Source organism: Salmo salar, unplaced genomic scaffold, assembly GCF_965601325.2.
Source record: "Salmo salar unplaced genomic scaffold, fSalSal1 ptg000229l, whole genome shotgun sequence".
Classification (NCBI taxonomy): domain Eukaryota; kingdom Metazoa; phylum Chordata; class Actinopteri; order Salmoniformes; family Salmonidae; genus Salmo; species Salmo salar.
This window is the reverse complement of record NW_027675335.1, coordinates 3385975-3402769: the sequence shown is the minus strand read 5'-3', so window position 1 is coordinate 3402769 and position 16795 is coordinate 3385975.

The window sequence follows — 16795 nt, the reverse complement described above, 5'->3', positions numbered from 1 at the left end:
TACACTGGGAGATAAAAATGGCATTACAATACACTGGGAGATAAACATGGCATTATAATCCACTGGGAGATAAACATCTCATTATAATACACTGGGAGATAAACAAGGCATTATAATACACTGGGAGATAAACAAGGCATTATAAAACACTGGGAGATAAACAAGGCATAATACACTGGGAGATAAACAAGGCATTATAATACACTGGGAGATAAACAAGGCATTACAATACACTGGGAGATAAACACGGCATTATAAAACACTGGGAGATAAACACGGCATTATAATACACTGGGAGATAAACAAGGCATTATAATACACTGGGAGATAAACAAGGCATTACAATACACTGGGAGATAAACACGGCATTATAAAACACTGGGAGATAAACACGGCATTATAATACACTGGGAGATAAACAAGGCATTATAATACACTGGGAGATAAACAAGGCATTATAATACACTGGGAGATAAACATGGCATTACAATACACTGGGAGATAAACATGCCATTATAATACACTGGGAGATAAACATCTCATTATAATACACTGGGAGATAAACAAGGCATTATAATACACTGGGAGATAAACAAGGCATTATAATACACTAGGAGATAAACAAGGCATTACAATACACTGGGAGATAAACACGGCATTATAAAACACTGGGAGATAAACACGGCATTATAATACACTGGGAGATAAACAAGGCATTATAATACACTGGGAGATAAACAAGGCATTATAATACACTGGGAGATAAACATCTCATTATAATACACTGGGAGATAAACATCTCATTGTATTACACTGGGAGATAAACAAGGCATTATAATACACTGGGAGATAAACAAGGCATTATAATACACTAGGAGATAAACATCTCATAATACACTGGGAGATAAACAAGGCATTACAATGCACTGGGAGATAAACAAGGCATTATAATACACTGGGAGATAAACGTCATTATAATACACTGGGAGATAAACATGGCATTACAATACACTGGGAGATAAACAAGGCATTATAAAACACTGGGAGATAAACAAGGCATAATACACTGGGAGATAAACAAGGCATAATACACTGGGAGATAAACAAGGCATAATACACTGGGAGATAAACATGGCATTACAATACACTGGGAGATAAACATGGCATTACAATACACTGGGAGATAAACATGGCATTATAATACACTGGGAGATAAACATGGTTTTATAATACACTGGGAGATAAACAAGGCATTATAATACACTGGGAAATAAACATCGCATTACAATACACTGGGAGATAAACAAGGCATTATAATACACTGGGTGATAAACATGGCATTATAATACACTGGGAGATAAACAAGGCATTATAATACACTGGGAGATAAACATCTCATTATAATACACTGGGAGATAAACATGTTATTACAATACACTGGGAGATAAATAAGGCATTATAAAACACTGGGAGATAAACAAGGCATAATACACTGGGAGATAAACAAGGGATAATACATTGGGAGATAAACAAGGCATAATACACTGGGAGATAAACATGGCATTACAATACACTGGGAGATATTCAAGGAATTATAATACACTGGGAGATAAACCAGGCATTACAATGCACTGGGAGATAAACAAGGCATTATAATACACTGGGAGATAAACATGTCATTATAATACACTGGGAGATAAACATGGCATTACAATACACTGGGAGATAAACAAGGCATTATAAAACACTGGGAGATAAACAAGGCATTACAATACACTGGGAGATAAACAAGGCATTATAATACACTGTGAGATAAACATCTCATTATAATACACTGGGAGATAAACAAGGCATTATAATATACTGGGAGATAAACATATCTTTGTAATACACTGGGAGATAAACAAGGCATTATAATACACTGGGAGATAAACAAGGCATTATAATATACTTGGAGATAAACATCTCATTGTAATACACTGGGAGATAAACAAGGCATTATAATACACTGGGAGATAAACAAGGCATTATAATACACTAGGAGATAAACATCTCATAATACACTGGGAGATAAACAAGGCATTATAATACACTGGGAGATAAACATGGCATTACAATACACTGGGAGATGAACATGCCATTATACTACACTGGGAGATAAACATCTCATTATAATACACTGGGAGATAAACAAGGCATTATAATACACTGGGAGATAAACAAGGCATTATAATACACTAGGAGATAAACATCTCATAATACACTGGGAGATAAACAAGGCATTACAATGCACTGGGAGATAAACAAGGCATTATAATACACTGGGAGATAAACAAGGCATAATACACTGGGAGATAAACAAGGCATAATACACTGGGAGATAAACATGGCATTACAATACACTGGGAGATAAACAAGGCATTATAATACACTGGGAGATAAACAAGGCATTACAATGCACTGGGAGATAAACAAGGCATTATAATACACTGGGAGATAAACATGTCATTATAATACATTGGGAGATAAACATGGCATTACAATACACTGGGAGATAAACAAGGCATTATAAAACACTGGGAGATAAACAAGGCATTATAATACACTGGGAGATAAACAAGGCATTATAATACACTGGGAGATAAACACGCATTATAAAACACTGGGAGATAAACACGGCATTATAATACACTGGGAGATAAACAAGGCATTATAATACACTGGGAGATAAACAAGGCATTATAATACACTGGGAGATAAACATCTCATTATAATACACTAGGAGATAAACATCTCTTTCTAATACACTGGGAGATAAACAAGAAATTATAATACACTGGGAGATAAACACGGCATTATAAAACACTGGGAGATAAACACGGCATTATAATACACTGGGAGATAAACAAGGCATTATAATACACTGGGAGATAAACAAGGCATTATAATACACTAGGAGATAAACATCTCATAATACACTGGGAGATAAACAAGGCATTATAATACACTGGGAGATAAACATGGCATTACAATACACTGGGAGATAAACATGGCATTATAATACACTGGGAGATAAACATCTCATTATAATACACTGGGAGATAAACAAGGCATTATAATATACTGGGAGATAAACATCTCTTTGTAATACACTGGGAGATAAACAAGGCATTATAATACACTGGGAGATAAACAAGGCATTATAATATACTGGGAGATAAACATCTCATTATAATACACTAGGAGATAAACATCTCTTTCTAATACACTGGGAGATAAACAAGGCATTACAATACACTGGGAGATAAACACGGCATTATAAAACACAGGGAGATAAACACGGCATTATAATACACTGGGAGATAAACAAGGCATTATAATACACTGGGAGATAAACAAGGCATTATAATACACTGGGAGATAAACATCTCATTATAATACACTAGGAGATAAACATCTCTTTCTAATACACTGGGAGATAAACAAGAAATTATAATACACTGGGAGAAAAACACGGCATTATAAAACACTGGGAGATAAACACGGCATTATAATACACTGGGAGATAAACAAGGCATTATAATACACTGGGAGATAAACAAGGCATTATAATACACTAGGAGATAAACATCTCATAATACACTGGGAGATAAACAAGGCATTATAATACACTGGGAGATAAAAATGGCATTACAATACACTGGGAGATAAACATGGCATTATAATCCACTGGGAGATAAACATCTCATTATAATACACTGGGAGATAAACAAGGCATTATAATACACTGGGAGATAAACATGGCATTACAATACACTGGGAGATAAACATGCCATTATAATACACTGGGAGATAAACATCTCATTATAATACACTGGGAGATAAACAAGGCATTATAATACACTGGGAGATAAACAAGGCATTATAATACACTAGGAGATAAACAAGGCATTACAATACACTGGGAGATAAACACGGCATTATAAAACACTGGGAGATAAACACGGCATTATAATACACTGGGAGATAAACAAGGCATTATAATACACTGGGAGATAAACAAGGCATTATAATACACTGGGAGATAAACAAGGCATTATAATATACTGGGAGATAAACATCTCATTGTAATACACTGGGAGATAAACAAGGCATTACAATACACTGGGAGATAAACACGGCATTATAAAACACAGGGAGATAAACACGGCATTATAATACACTGGGCGATAAACAAGGCATTATAATACACTGGGAGATAAACAAGGCATTATAATACACTGGGAGATAAACATCTCATTATAATACACTAGGAGATAAACATCTCTTTCTAATACACTGGGAGATAAACAAGAAATTATAATACACTGGGAGAAAAACACGGCATTATAAAACACTGGGAGATAAACACGGCATTATAATACACTGGGAGATAAACAAGGCATTATAATACACTGGGAGATAAACAAGGCATTATAATACACTAGGAGATAAACATCTCATAATACACTGGGAGATAAACAAGGCATTATAATACACTGGGAGATAAAAATGGCATTACAATACACTGGGAGATAAACATGGCATTATAATCCACTGGGAGATAAACATCTCATTATAATACACTGGGAGATAAACAAGGCATTATAATACACTGGGAGATAAACAAGGCATTATAAAACACTGGGAGATAAACAAGGCATAATACACTGGGAGATAAACAAGGCATTATAATACACTGGGAGATAAACAAGGCATTACAATACACTGGGAGATAAACACGGCATTATAAAACACTGGGAGATAAACAGGGCATTATAATACACTGGGAGATAAACAAGGCATTATAATACACTGGGAGATAAACAAGGCATTACAATACACTGGGAGATAAACACGGCATTATAAAACACTGGGAGATAAACACGGCATTATAATACACTGGGAGATAAACAAGGCATTATAATACACTGGGAGATAAACAAGGCATTATAATACACTGGGAGATAAACATGGCATTACAATACACTGGGAGATAAACATGCCATTATAATACACTGGGAGATAAACATCTCATTATAATACACTGGGAGATAAACAAGGCATTATAATACACTGGGAGATAAACAAGGCATTATAATACACTAGGAGATAAACAAGGCATTACAATACACTGGGAGATAAACACGGCATTATAAAACACTGGGATATAAACACGGCATTATAATACACTGGGAGATAAACAAGGCATTATAATACACTGGGAGATAAACAAGGCATTATAATACACTGGGAGATAAACATCTCATTATAATACACTGGGAGATAAACATCTCATTGTATTACACTGGGAGATAAACAAGGCATTATAATACACTGGGAGATAAACAAGGCATTATAATACACTAGGAGATAAACATCTCATAATACACTGGGAGATAAACAAGGCATTACAATGCACTGGGAGATAAACAAGGCATTATAATACACTGGGAGATAAACGTCATTATAATACACTGGGAGATAAACATGGCATTACAATACACTGGGAGATAAACAAGGCATTATAAAACACTGGGAGATAAACAAGGCATAATACACTGGGAGATAAACAAGGCATAATACACTGGGAGATAAACAAGGCATAATACACTGGGAGATAAACATGGCATTACAATACACTGGGAGATAAACATGGCATTACAATACACTGGGAGATAAACATGGCATTATAATACACTGGGAGATAAACATGGTTTTATAATACACTGGGAGATAAACAAGGCATTATAATACACTGGGAAATAAACATCGCATTACAATACACTGGGAGATAAACAAGGCATTATAATACACTGGGTGATAAACATGGCATTATAATACACTGGGAGATAAACAAGGCATTATAATACACTGGGAGATAAACATCTCATTATAATACACTGGGAGATAAACATGTTATTACAATACACTGGGAGATAAATAAGGCATTATAAAACACTGGGAGATAAACAAGGCATAATACACTGGGAGATAAACATGGCATTACAATACACTGGGAGATATTCAAGGAATTATAATACACTGGGAGATAAACCAGGCATTACAATGCACTGGGAGATAAACAAGGCATTATAATACACTGGGAGATAAAGATGTCATTATAATACACTGGGAGATAAACATGGCATTACAATACACTGGGAGATAAACAAGGCATTATAAAACACTGGGAGATAAACAAGGCATTATAATACACTGGGAGATAAACAAGGCATTATAATACACTGTGAGATAAACATCTCATTATAATACACTGGGAGATAAACAAGGCATTATAATATACTGGGAGATAAACATATCTTTGTAATACACTGGGAGATAAACAAGGCATTATAATACACTGGGAGATAAACAAGGCATTATAATATACTTGGAGATAAACATCTCATTGTAATACACTGGGAGATAAACAAGGCATTATAATACACTGGGAGATAAACAAGGCATTATAATACACTAGGAGATAAACATCTCATAATACACTGGGAGATAAACAAGGCTTTATAATACACTGGGAGATAAACATGGCATTACAATACACTGGGAGATGAACATGCCATTATACTACACTGGGAGATAAACATCTCATTATAATACACTGGGAGATAAACAAGGCATTATAATACACTGTGAGATAAACATCTCATTATAATACACTGGGAGATAAACAAGGCATTATAATATACTGGGAGATAAACATATCTTTGTAATACACTGGGAGATAAACAAGGCATTATAATACACTGGGAGATAAACAAGGCATTATAATATACTTGGAGATAAACATCTCATTGTAATACACTGGGAGATAAACAAGGCATTATAATACACTGGGAGATAAACAAGGCATTATAATACACTAGGAGATAAACATCTCATAATACACTGGGAGATAAACAAGGCATTATAATACACTGGGAGATAAACATGGCATTACAATACACTGGGAGATGAACATGCCATTATACTACACTGGGAGATAAACATCTCATTATAATACACTGGGAGATAAACAAGGCATTATAATACACTGTGAGATAAACATCTCATTATAATACACTGGGAGATAAACAAGGCATTATAATATACTGGGAGATAAACATATCTTTGTAATACACTGGGAGATAAACAAGGCATTATAATACACTGGGAGATAAACAAGGCATTATAATATACTTGGAGATAAACATCTCATTGTAATACACTGGGAGATAAACAAGGCATTATAATACACTGGGAGATAAACAAGGCATTATAATACACTAGGAGATAAACATCTCATAATACACTGGGAGATAAACAAGGCATTATAATACACTGGGAGATAAACATGGCATTACAATACACTGGGAGATGAACATGCCATTATACTACACTGGGAGATAAACATCTCATTATAATACACTGGGAGATAAACAAGGCATTATAATACACTGGGAGATAAACAAGGCATTATAATACACTAGGAGATAAACATCTCATAATACACTGGGAGATAAACAAGGCATTACAATGCACTGGGAGATAAACAAGGCATTATAATACACTGGGAGATAAACAAGGCATAATACACTGGGAGATAAACAAGGCATAATACACTGGGAGATAAACATGGCATTACAATACACTGGGAGATAAACAAGGCATTATAATACACTGGGAGTTAAACAAGGCATTACAATGCACTGGGAGTTAAACAAGGCATTACAATGCACTGGGAGATAAACAAGGCATTATAATACACTGGGAGATAAACATGTCATTATAATACATTGGGAGATAAACATGGCATTACAATACACTGGGAGATAAACAAGGCATTATAAAACACTGGGAGATAAACAAGGCATTATAATACACTGGGAGATAAACAAGGCATTATAATACACTGGGAGATAAACAAGGCATTATAATACACTGGGAGATAAACATCTCATTATAATACACTGGGAGATAAACAAGGCATTATAATATACTGGGAGATAAACATCTCTTTGTAATACACTGGGAGATAAACAAGGCATTATAATACACTGGGAGATAAACAAGGCATTATAATATACTGGGAGATAAACATCTCATTGTAATACACTGGGAGATAAACAAGGCATTACAATACACTGGGAGATAAACACGCATTATAAAACACTGGGAGATAAACACGGCATTATAATACACTGGGAGATATACAAGGCATTATAATACACATGGGAGATAAACAAGGCATTATAATACACTGGGAGATAAACATCTCATTATAATACACTAGGAGATAAACATCTCTTTCTAATACACTGGGAGATAAACAAGAAATTATAATACACTGGGAGATAAACACGGCATTATAAAACACTGGGAGATAAACACGGCATTATAATACACTGGGAGATAAACAAGGCATTATAATACACTGGGAGATAAACAAGGCATTATAATACACTAGGAGATAAACATCTCATAATACACTGGGAGATAAACAAGGCATTATAATACACTGGGAGATAAACATGGCATTACAATACACTGGGAGATAAACATGGCATTATAATACACTGGGAGATAAACATCTCATTATAATACACTGGGAGATAAACAAGGCATTATAATATACTGGGAGATAAACATCTCTTTGTAATACACTGGGAGATAAACAAGGCATTATAATACACTGGGAGATAAACAAGGCATTATAATATACTGGGAGATAAACATCTCATTGTAATACACTGGGAGATAAACAAGGCATTACAATACACTGGGAGATAAACACGGCATTATAAAACACAGGGAGATAAACACGGCATTATAATACACTGGGAGATAAACAAGGCATTATAATACACTGGGAGATAAACAAGGCATTATAATACACTGGGAGATAAACATCTCATTATAATACACTAGGAGATAAACATCTCTTTCTAATACACTGGGAGATAAACAAGAAATTATAATACACTGGGAGAAAAACACGGCATTATAAAACACTGGGAGATAAACACGGCATTATAATACACTGGGAGATAAACAAGGCATTATAATACACTGGGAGATAAACAAGGCATTATAATACACTAGGAGATAAACATCTCATAATACACTGGGAGATAAACAAGGCATTATAATACACTGGGAGATAAAAATGGCATTACAATACACTGGGAGATAAACAAGGCATTATAAAACACTGGGAGATAAACAAGGCATAATACACTGGGAGATAAACAAGGCATAATACACTGGGAGATAAACAAGGCATAATACACTGGGAGATAAACATGGCATTACAATACACTGGGAGATAAACATGGCATTACAATACACTGGGAGATAAACATGGCATTATAATACACTGGGAGATAAACATGGTTTTATAATACACTGGGAGATAAACAAGGCATTATAATACACTGGGAAATAAACATCGCATTACAATACACTGGGAGATAAACAAGGCATTATAATACACTGGGTGATAAACATGGCATTATAATACACTGGGAGATAAACAAGGCATTATAATACACTGGGAGATAAACATCTCATTATAATACACTGGGAGATAAACATGTTATTACAATACACTGGGAGATAAATAAGGCATTATAAAACACTGGGAGATAAACAAGGCATAATACACTGGGAGATAAACATGGCATTACAATACACTGGGAGATATTCAAGGAATTATAATACACTGGGAGATAAACCAGGCATTACAATGCACTGGGAGATAAACAAGGCATTATAATACACTGGGAGATAAAGATGTCATTATAATACACTGGGAGATAAACATGGCATTACAATACACTGGGAGATAAACAAGGCATTATAAAACACTGGGAGATAAACAAGGCATTATAATACACTGGGAGATAAACAAGGCATTATAATACACTGTGAGATAAACATCTCATTATAATACACTGGGAGATAAACAAGGCATTATAATATACTGGGAGATAAACATATCTTTGTAATACACTGGGAGATAAACAAGGCATTATAATACACTGGGAGATAAACAAGGCATTATAATATACTTGGAGATAAACATCTCATTGTAATACACTGGGAGATAAACAAGGCATTATAATACACTGGGAGATAAACAAGGCATTATAATACACTAGGAGATAAACATCTCATAATACACTGGGAGATAAACAAGGCTTTATAATACACTGGGAGATAAACATGGCATTACAATACACTGGGAGATGAACATGCCATTATACTACACTGGGAGATAAACATCTCATTATAATACACTGGGAGATAAACAAGGCATTATAATACACTGTGAGATAAACATCTCATTATAATACACTGGGAGATAAACAAGGCATTATAATATACTGGGAGATAAACATATCTTTGTAATACACTGGGAGATAAACAAGGCATTATAATACACTGGGAGATAAACAAGGCATTATAATATACTTGGAGATAAACATCTCATTGTAATACACTGGGAGATAAACAAGGCATTATAATACACTGGGAGATAAACAAGGCATTATAATACACTAGGAGATAAACATCTCATAATACACTGGGAGATAAACAAGGCATTATAATACACTGGGAGATAAACATGGCATTACAATACACTGGGAGATGAACATGCCATTATACTACACTGGGAGATAAACATCTCATTATAATACACTGGGAGATAAACAAGGCATTATAATACACTGTGAGATAAACATCTCATTATAATACACTGGGAGATAAACAAGGCATTATAATATACTGGGAGATAAACATATCTTTGTAATACACTGGGAGATAAACAAGGCATTATAATACACTGGGAGATAAACAAGGCATTATAATATACTTGGAGATAAACATCTCATTGTAATACACTGGGAGATAAACAAGGCATTATAATACACTGGGAGATAAACAAGGCATTATAATACACTAGGAGATAAACATCTCATAATACACTGGGAGATAAACAAGGCATTATAATACACTGGGAGATAAACATGGCATTACAATACACTGGGAGATGAACATGCCATTATACTACACTGGGAGATAAACATCTCATTATAATACACTGGGAGATAAACAAGGCATTATAATACACTGGGAGATAAACAAGGCATTATAATACACTAGGAGATAAACATCTCATAATACACTGGGAGATAAACAAGGCATTACAATGCACTGGGAGATAAACAAGGCATTATAATACACTGGGAGATAAACAAGGCATAATACACTGGGAGATAAACAAGGCATAATACACTGGGAGATAAACATGGCATTACAATACACTGGGAGATAAACAAGGCATTATAATACACTGGGAGTTAAACAAGGCATTACAATGCACTGGGAGATAAACAAGGCATTATAATACACTGGGAGATAAACATGTCATTATAATACATTGGGAGATAAACATGGCATTACAATACACTGGGAGATAAACAAGGCATTATAAAACACTGGGAGATAAACAAGGCATTATAATACACTGGGAGATAAACAAGGCATTATAATACACTGGGAGATAAACAAGGCATTATAATACACTGGGAGATAAACATCTCATTATAATACACTGGGAGATAAACAAGGCATTATAATATACTGGGAGATAAACATCTCTTTGTAATACACTGGGAGATAAACAAGGCATTATAATACACTGGGAGATAAACAAGGCATTATAATATACTGGGAGATAAACATCTCATTGTAATACACTGGGAGATAAACAAGGCATTACAATACACTGGGAGATAAACACGCATTATAAAACACTGGGAGATAAACACGGCATTATAATACACTGGGAGATATACAAGGCATTATAATACACATGGGAGATAAACAAGGCATTATAATACACTGGGAGATAAACATCTCATTATAATACACTAGGAGATAAACATCTCTTTCTAATACACTGGGAGATAAACAAGAAATTATAATACACTGGGAGATAAACACGGCATTATAAAACACTGGGAGATAAACACGGCATTATAATACACTGGGAGATAAACAAGGCATTATAATACACTGGGAGATAAACAAGGCATTATAATACACTAGGAGATAAACATCTCATAATACACTGGGAGATAAACAAGGCATTATAATACACTGGGAGATAAACATGGCATTACAATACACTGGGAGATAAACATGGCATTATAATACACTGGGAGATAAACATCTCATTATAATACACTGGGAGATAAACAAGGCATTATAATATACTGGGAGATAAACATCTCTTTGTAATACACTGGGAGATAAACAAGGCATTATAATACACTGGGAGATAAACAAGGCATTATAATATACTGGGAGATAAACATCTCATTGTAATACACTGGGAGATAAACAAGGCATTACAATACACTGGGAGATAAACACGGCATTATAAAACACAGGGAGATAAACACGGCATTATAATACACTGGGAGATAAACAAGGCATTATAATACACTGGGAGATAAACAAGGCATTATAATACACTGGGAGATAAACATCTCATTATAATACACTAGGAGATAAACATCTCTTTCTAATACACTGGGAGATAAACAAGAAATTATAATACACTGGGAGAAAAACACGGCATTATAAAACACTGGGAGATAAACACGGCATTATAATACACTGGGAGATAAACAAGGCATTATAATACACTGGGAGATAAACAAGGCATTATAATACACTAGGAGATAAACATCTCATAATACACTGGGAGATAAACAAGGCATTATAATACACTGGGAGATAAAAATGGCATTACAATACACTGGGAGATAAACATGGCATTATAATCCACTGGGAGATAAACATCTCATTATAATACACTGGGAGATAAACAAGGCATTATAATACACTGGGAGATAAACAAGGCATTATAAAACACTGGGAGATAAACAAGGCATAATACACTGGGAGATAAACAAGGCATTATAATACACTGGGAGATAAACAAGGCATTACAATACACTGGGAGATAAACACGGCATTATAAAACACTGGGAGATAAACACGGCATTATAATACACTGGGAGATAAACAAGGCATTATAATACACTGGGAGATAAACAAGGCATTACAATACACTGGGAGATAAACACGGCATTATAAAACACTGGGAGATAAACACGGCATTATAATACACTGGGAGATAAACAAGGCATTATAAAACACTGGGAGATAAACAAGGCATTATAATACACTGGGAGATAAACATGGCATTACAATACACTGGGAGATAAACATGCCATTATAATACACTGGGAGATAAACATCTCATTATAATACACTGGGAGATAAACAAGGCATTATAATACACTGGGAGATAAACAAGGCATTATAATACACTAGGAGATAAACAAGGCATTACAATACACTGGGAGATAAACACGGCATTATAAAACACTGGGAGATAAACACGGCATTATAATACACTGGGAGATAAACAAGGCATTATAATACACTGGGAGATAAACAAGGCATTATAATACACTGGGAGATAAACAAGGCATTATAATATACTGGGAGATAAACATCTCATTGTAATACACTGGGAGATAAACAAGGCATTACAATACACTGGGAGATAAACACGGCATTATAAAACACAGGGAGATAAACACGGCATTATAATACACTGGGAGATAAACAAGGCATTATAATACACTGGGAGATAAACAAGGCATTATAATACACTGGGAGATAAACATCTCATTATAATACACTAGGAGATAAACATCTCTTTCTAATACACTGGGAGATAAACAAGAAATTATAATACACTGGGAGAAAAACACGGCATTATAAAACACTGGGAGATAAACACGGCATTATAATACACTGGGAGATAAACAAGGCATTATAATACACTGGGAGATAAACAAGGCATTATAATACACTAGGAGATAAACATCTCATAATACACTGGGAGATAAACAAGGCATTATAATACACTGGGAGATAAAAATGGCATTACAATACACTGGGAGATAAACATGGCATTATAATCCACTGGGAGATAAACATCTCATTATAATACACTGGGAGATAAACAAGGCATTATAATACACTGGGAGATAAACAAGGCATTATAAAACACTGGGAGATAAACAAGGCATAATACACTGGGAGATAAACAAGGCATTATAATACACTGGGAGATAAACAAGGCATTACAATACACTGGGAGATAAACACGGCATTATAAAACACTGGGAGATAAACACGGCATTATAATACACTGGGAGATAAACAAGGCATTATAATACACTGGGAGATAAACAAGGCATTACAATACACTGGGAGATAAACACGGCATTATAAAACACTGGGAGATAAACACGGCATTATAATACACTGGGAGATAAACAAGGCATTATAATACACTGGGAGATAAACAAGGCATTATAATACACTGGGAGATAAACATGGCATTACAATACACTGGGAGATAAACATGCCATTATAATACACTGGGAGATAAACATCTCATTATAATACACTGGGAGATAAACAAGGCATTATAATACACTGGGAGATAAACAAGGCATTATAATACACTAGGAGATAAACAAGGCATTATAATACACTGGGAGATAAACACGGCATTATAAAACACTGGGAGATAAACAAGGCATTATAATACACTGGGAGATAAACAAGGCATTATAATACACTGGGAGATAAACATCTCATTATAATACACTGGGAGATAAACATCTCATTGTATTACACTGGGAGATAAACAAGGCATTATAATACACTGGGAGATAAACAAGGCATTATAATACACTAGGAGATAAACATCTCATAATACACTGGGAGATAAACAAGGCATTACAATGCACTGGGAGATAAACAAGGCATTATAATACACTGGGAGATAAACGTCATTATAATACACTGGGAGATAAACATGGCATTACAATACACTGGGAGATAAACAAGGCATTATAAAACACTGGGAGATAAACAAGGCATAATACACTGGGAGATAAACAAGGCATAATACACTGGGAGATAAACAAGGCATAATACACTGGGAGATAAACATGGCATTACAATACACTGGGAGATAAACATGGCATTACAATACACTGGGAGATAAACATGGCATTATAATACACTGGGAGATAAACATGGTTTTATAATACACTGGGAGATAAACAAGGCATTATAATACACTGGGAAATAAACATCGCATTACAATACACTGGGAGATAAACAAGGCATTATAATACACTGGGTGATAAACATGGCATTATAATACACTGGGAGATAAACAAGGCATTATAATACACTGGGAGATAAACATCTCATTATAATACACTGGGAGATAAACATGTTATTACAATACACTGGGAGATAAATAAGGCATTATAAAACACTGGGAGATAAACAAGGCATAATACACTGGGAGATAAACAAGGGATAATACATTGGGAGATAAACAAGGCATAATACACTGGGAGATAAACATGGCATTACAATACACTGGGAGATATTCAAGGAATTATAATACACTGGGAGATAAACCAGGCATTACAATGCACTGGGAGATAAACAAGGCATTATAATACACTGGGAGATAAAGATGTCATTATAATACACTGGGAGATAAACATGGCATTACAATACACTGGGAGATAAACAAGGCATTATAATATACTGGGAGATAAACATATCTTTGTAATACACTGGGAGATAAACAAGGCATTATAATACACTGGGAGATAAACAAGGCATTATAATATACTTGGAGATAAACATCTCATTGTAATACACTGGGAGATAAACAAGGCATTATAATACACTGGGAGATAAAGAAGGCATTATAATACACTAGGAGATAAACATCTCATAATACACTGGGAGATAAACAAGGCATTATAATACACTGGGAGATAAACATGGCATTACAATACACTGGGAGATGAACATGCCATTATACTACACTGGGAGATAAACATCTCATTATAATACACTGGGAGATAAACAAGGCATTATAATACACTGGGAGATAAACAAGGCATTATAATACACTAGGAGATAAACATCTCATAATACACTGGGAGATAAACAAGGCATTACAATGCACTGGGAGATAAACAAGGCATTATAATACACTGGGAGATAAACAAGGCATAATACACTGGGAGATAAACAAGGCATAATACACTGGGAGATAAACATGGCATTACAATACACTGGGAGATAAACAAGGCATTATAATACACTGGGAGATAAACAAGGCATTACAATGCACTGGGAGATAAACAAGGCATTATAATACACTGGGAGATAAACATGTCATTATAATACATTGGGAGATAAACATGGCATTACAATACACTGGGAGATAAACAAGGCATTATAAAACACTGGGAGATAAACAAGGCATTATAATACACTGGGAGATAAACAAGGCATTATAAAACACTGGGAGATAAACACGGCATTATAATACACTGGGAGATAAACAAGGCATTATAATACACTGGGAGATAAACAAGGCATTATAATACACTAGGAGATAAACATCTCATAATACACTGGGAGATAAACAAGGCATTATAATACACTGGGAGATAAACATGGCATTACAATACACTGGGAGATAAACATGGCATTATAATACACTGGGAGATAAACATCTCATTATAATACACTGGGAGATAAACAAGGCATTATAATATAC